This window comes from Barbatula barbatula, assembly GCF_947034865.1.
Source record: "Barbatula barbatula genome assembly, chromosome: 13".
Classification (NCBI taxonomy): domain Eukaryota; kingdom Metazoa; phylum Chordata; class Actinopteri; order Cypriniformes; family Nemacheilidae; genus Barbatula; species Barbatula barbatula.
The window spans coordinates 7,953,358-7,960,064 of NC_136776.1; positions in this window are offsets into that span (position 1 = coordinate 7,953,358).

A 6,707-nucleotide genomic window follows, 5' to 3' on the forward strand; every position below is an offset into this window, starting at 1 on the left:
ATTGCAGCATGTCTCGTGCAAAGCTTTTCCTGCAAACAAATTGGACTTGGAAAGTCACAGCAACATGTTATAATAACAGAAGCCCGTTCATATTCTGATACTTCAAAATCACGTGTTTGGCGAACACCATACAGCTCGCATGACATATCCATCATCTTCCACACCACAAGAGGGAGCGCTCATGACTCTATGCGCTGACTCACATGATTACATATTAAATGGAATGTTTTTTGGGACAAAGGGTATTTTCCAAACTGAAGTGAGCATCCCTATGGCCTACTCCCTTCGAAGGGCTGAGCCCGTTTTTAATTGAATATTTTGTAATTATGTCTAATTTCACCTTTTTTTCACTCCCTTAAAAAGGAAAATATATGATAAAGGAAACCTATAAACAAGTAGCTATTTTTAAACATATTAAACATAGTTTCGTATACTAAATGATCTAACATATCTTCTACCCATCTTAAATCCTTTTTATCAAAGACAGTGTAAAACTAATACGAACTGAATGATTTAACTTTCATTTGTAGGTATAAGTCCCACCCCGTATTTGCTTTTAAATGCATCGCGACTCGCAAGAACTCGTAACCAAGATCACATGATCACAAATGGAACTCAATTCCTTGTAGTGGCCATGGCATGTACCCTTCACTTACGCACTTCTGGATGGGCCTTCGCCAAGGGATTCAGGTGCAGGCCTACACTTTAGTTTGGAACGCCCGTACAAGTGGCCTGTCCTTCGCGAAGTGCCCTTCAAAGGCGCATTAATACCATTTGGGAAAAGGCCAAACTTTAAGGAGATCACTTTGGAACATGTATCGTAAACAGTGTCAACTTTTCACTTGTTGTGTATACTTTGAAGATCTGGAAATAGTAAACTATTGCTATATTTGGATATACTTGTGATATGATGTGACATGAGTCATATTATGTGACAAACATGCAGGGCGGATAACTGATTATGGAAATAGCAAGTGAGGGTTTGGTGAAGGCACGAGACAGAGTGCCCTTTAAGGAAAGTTTATAGCAAAAAGTGCTGGCAAAAATATGTTCTGCAACAATTTATATTTTTTGCTAAATCTGAAAATATATACTTTTAGCTTGTATTGATATGACAGGGAACAAACAAGAAAATGGGAAAGACAGAGTTTAGAGATTTGAACTCTAATACACATTGCTCATAATTATTCATATCCTTCAACAAGCTCTTATTTTCCCCTATCGTTTGGAGAGCACCTGACAAGAGATTGAGACAATTCCTTAATAGAGAATCACTCAGGACCCTTCCGATCTTCAGCTCCACGTTGGTGCTTCTCCTCTTCGGTCTCTCCACTCACTTTCTACAGGCTTCAGGTCTGGGAAGTGGGATGGCTATGGCAGAAGCTCAGTTTTTTATCATTGACCCATTTTTGTTTTGATTATGAGGTTTGTTTTCAGGTCCTTGTCCTACTGAAAAATGACATTAAGCAGGGACAGTAAGGTTTTGATTTTTAAATCTGTAGATATTTGCTAGAATCCATGACGTCATCTATCTGAACAAGACATCCAGGATCTTCAGCAGAGAATTAGGCTGAACACATAAACGATACAGCAGCAGTTTTAGCAGTGTTTGTTGCTTATATGTTCATTTTTTTAGTTAATCTTGCCAAAGTACCAAGTCAAGTCAACTTTATTTACAATTTTCATTGTTACAAAGCAGCTGTACAAGAAAACATATTGACTATAAGCTAAACATACAGGAGCTGGTCATATAATTAGAATATCATCAAGAAGTAGATTTATTTCACTAATTCCATTCAAAAAGTGAAACTTGTATATTATATTCATTCATTACACACTCATTCATTATATTTCAAATGTTTATTTCTTTAAATTTTGATGATTATAACTGACAACAATCCCAAATTCAGTATCTCAGAAAATTAGAATATTGTGAAAAGGTTAAATATTGAAGACACCTGGTGCCGCACTCTAATCAGATAATGAACTAAAAACACCTGCAAAGCCTCTAAATGGTCTCTCAGTCTTGTTCTGTAGGCTACACAATCATGGGGAAGACTGCTGACTTGACAGTTGACCAAAAGACGACCATTGACACCTTGCACAAGGAGGGAAAGACACAAAAGGTCATTGCAAAAGAGGCTGGCTGCTCACAGAGCTCTGTGTCCAAGCACATTAATAGAGAGGCGAAGGGAAGGAAAGATGTGGTAGAAAAAAGTGTACAAGCAATAGAGATAACCACACCCTGGAGAGGATTGTGAAACAAAACCCATTCAAAAATGTGTGGGAGATTCACAAAGAGTGGACTGCAGCTGGACGCAAAGACGTATGCAAGACATGGGTTTCAGCTGTCGCATTCCTTGAGTCAAGCCACTATTGAACCACAGGCAGCGTTAGAAGCGTCTCGCCTGGGCTAAAGACAGAAAAAGGACTGGACTGCTGTTCTATGATGAAAGTAAATTTTGCATTTCCTTTGGAAATCAGGGTCCCAGAGTCTGGAGGAAGAGAGGAGAGGCTCACAATTCACGTTGCTTGAGGTCCAGTGTAAAGTTTCCAAAGTCCACAGGTTTGGGGTGCCATGTCATCTGCATCGAATAGTGGAATGCATAGTCGATTAAAAAAAAGTGGATGAGTAGCAATTTTTTATTACTGAACTCAGACAAAACTGAAGTGTTACTTATTGGACCGAAAACCGCCCTTTACGTAACAACCAAGAATACTGCTTAACTATTGATGGATGTTATTGGAAGTGTCCCTGGTTCCGGTTGATCTAACTAGTGCAGCCTAGATCTTTGAAATATATATATTATGATAATGTAGTGTATGCAAGATTAAAAAGATGCGTCTTTAGTCTAGATTTAAACTGACAGAGTGTGTCCGCCTCCCGGACAGTGCAGGGAAGACTGTTCCAAAGTTTAGGCGCTAGATAGGAAAAGGATCTGCCGCCTGCACTTGATTTTGAAATTCAAGGTATTACCAACTGACCGGACACCTGAGAGCGTAGTGCACGTGATGGACTATAATACGTTAGAAGTTCTCTCAAGTAGTGAGGAGCTAAACCATGCAAGGCTTTATAGGTAATAAGCAAGATTTTAAAGTTTATGCGATGCTTTACAGGTAACCAGTGCAAGGTTGACAGAACCGGGCTAATATGCTTTTTTGCACGTGTAAGAACTCGAGCTGCCGCATTTTGGACCAGTTGGAGTTTTTGTAATAGGCCTGCAGGGCAACCACCTAATAGTGCATTACAGTAATCTAGTCTTGATGTCATAAAGGCATTTATAAGCTTCTCTGCATCTGATGGTGACAGTATATGACGTAGTTTAGATATATTTTTAAGATGGAAAAACGCAATCTTACAGGTGTTGGCAACATGGTTCTCAAATGATAGAGTACTATCGAATATAAAGCCAAGATTCTTAGCTGAAGATGAGGGTTTTATGGAACATAGTCAAGCAGTATTCTTGATTGTTACATATGATGCGATTTGCGTGATACCTCATTGTTTATTGCTACATATTGAAAACAGTCGGATAAATAACATGTAAACCATTTCAAAGCTATTCCCTTGATACGGACGTAATTTTCGAGTCTATGTAGGAGCATGCTGTGGTCAATGGTGTCGAATGCAGCACTAAGATCTAGCAGCACCAATAAGGAGATACAACCTTGGTCGGACGCCATAAACAGATCATTTGTAACTCTAATCAGAGCAGTCTCTGTACTGTGATGTGCTCTAAATCCAGACTGGAAATCTTCATGGTAATCTCATTCCTTTGGAGGAAGGAACATATTTGAGTTGAGACTACTTTTTCCAGAACTTTAGATAAGAAAGGTAGATTCGAAATAGGTCTGTAGTTAACTAGTTCTCCAGGGTCCAGATGGGGTTTTTTGACAAGGGGCCTTATAACAGCCACCTTATGGTTTAGGCATATTTCCTAATGTCACAGATGAGTTAATAATGCTAAGTAGAGGATCTATAATTTCTGGGAGCATCTCTTTCAGTAGATTTGTAGGTATAGGGTCTAGCATGCATGAAGTTTTAGAAAATAATCGCAATTTCTCCTTAGGGGCACAGTAGTTCGTTTGTTTGTTCAGCGGGATTCACTTCTGGTTGCATAGTTATAATTTTTTCTCTATATATAATTAGATATTACATTTAATATAATAGTAAAGCGTAAAGTGTTGCACATTTGAACACTTGGGCCAAAGACATCATGAAAGTAGTCAAGTCCAATGACTGAAAGTGTGGGTATTTAGACAAAAGCCATTAATTCAACACCTAACAAGAACAAAAAGGGAGATGGTAGTTTATGACATACAGTGGGGGAAATAAGTATTTTACACATCAGCATTTTTATCAGTAAGGGGATTTCTAAGGCTATTGACACAAAATTTCCACCAGATGTAGCCATAAAGCCAAATATTGAATTCATGCAAGAAATCAGAACATTTTAGTATACAAGTTGAGTCATAATAAATAAAGTGAAATGACACAGGGAATAAGTATTGAACACATGAAGATAACAAGGTGCAACATGGCATAGAAAGCCAGGAGATCACCTGAAATCTGTCAGTATTGAGAGAGAAACCCTGCCCCTATCAGTACTAATTGATATCAGCTGCTTTAGTCCTAAATTGATGGCCTATAAAGGCTTCTCATTACCTAGGAGGCACACAGGAAAGACGTCATGATGGGTAAAAGCAAAGAACTCGCTGTAGATCGTCGTAATCTTATCGGTGGAAAGCATTTTTGATGGGAATGGTTATAGGCGCATTTCCAGAATGCTGAATGTTCCTGTGAGCACTGTGGGGGCCATTAGCCGGAAATGGAAAGAGCATCAGTTCACCATAAACCGGCCATGATCAGGTGCTCCACGTAAGATCCCTGTCTGAGGAGTCCAAAGAATAATCAGGAGAGTTCTCCAAGAGCCAAGAACTACTCGAGCACGAACTTCAGGAAGACCTTGCATCAGCAGGTACTGTTGTTTCAAAGAGATCTATAAGCAATGCACTGAACCGCCATGGCATCCATGCACACTCACCACGCAAGACTCCATTGCTGAACAAAAAGCATGTTGAGGCTTTTTGAGTTTGCGAAAGAGCATTTGGAGAAACCTGTGGATTATTGGGAGACTATAGAATGGTCAGATGAAAGCAAAATTGAACTTTTTGGCAGTCATTCTACACACTGTGTTTGGTGAAAAAATGGCACTGCCCACCAACCCAAGAACACCATACCAACAGTTAAGTTTGGGGATGGAAGTATCATAGTTTGGGGCACTGGCAGACTTCATATTATTGAAGGCAGGATGAATGGAAAAATGCACTGGGACATTCTGGATAAAAATCTGCTGCCATCTACCAGAAAATGAAAAGAGGGTGGACATTTCAGCAAGACAACGATCCCAAACACAAGGCCAAGGACACAATGAAGTGGTTTCAAAGAAAGAAAATCAAGCTGCTTGAATGGCCCAGTCAATCACCTGACCTAAATCCCATAGAAAATCTATGGAGAGAACTGAAGATCAAAGTTCATAAGAGGCCCAAGGAACCTTCAAGATTTACAGACCATTTGTGTGGAAGAATGGGCCAGAATCACTCCTGAGCAATGCAGACGACTGGTCTCTTCATACAAGAGTCGTCTAGAAGCTGTAATCACCAACAAAGGCTTTTCTACAAAGTATTAAATAAAGTGTGTTCAATACTTATTCCCTGTGTCATTTCACTTTATTTGTTATGACTCACCTTGTATACTAAAATGTTCTGATTTCTTTGTATGAATTCAACATTTGACTTGATGGCTACATCTGGTGGAATTTTGTGTCAATAGCCCACTTAGAAATCCCTTTGCTGATGTGTCAAATACTTATTTTTCCCTGCTATATCGCTTATTGCTCACAGATCTCTTTGTTAAGTCGCTTTGGATAAAAGACTAAATGACTAATGTAATGTTCTCGCTGCAGAACATAAGATCCAGGGTCATGGTTAAATCCAGAACCATCATAACAAACATGCTTCCTGACACATACTTAGTCGCAATTTGGAGAGTTAAGTTGCAACCGGTAGTCGCCAACGTTTGCTCTTATCAATGTCAGCATCATTTAGTGTACACCATGTTCACAGTTATGTTAACCCCTTACCCTAAATGTAATCAAATATGTTATTAAAACAAGTTTGCGTTCAGCAAGTTTATTTAAAATAAGTTAAGTTGGTCTTGAGCAGGTTTTCAACTTTAGTTATTACTCAAATCCATAGACCAATCAAGAAGCAGTGGGACGAGACAGGGTCCAGTGTCGACTAATCACAATGCGACAAGAGGAGACTGGATCTGGATCCAACCTTGCCTTCTGGATCTCACGTTCTGCAGTGAGGAGCTACTGGGCACCTCGCTGCCATGTTGGTTTGCCTAAACATTCGATTGAATTCATAGAAATTACCAGACGTATATGATAAAACCTTTTACTTTCACTGCTTTGTGTCTTCGTACAATATTAAATATCTTAAGTATATGGCTTTTTATTTCAAGTCCATTTTCATGTTTTCATTGACATGACTGGCATCAGGATCAAATGCTGGACAGGAAACACAGCCGTTTATCATTTACGGTTCATCTGGTAGTGTAGATACAGCGTTTCATTGTGTTCATTTTCAGAGTTTTGAACGGCTCTCTCTTACACAACTTTTCAATAAAGCAAAATCAAACA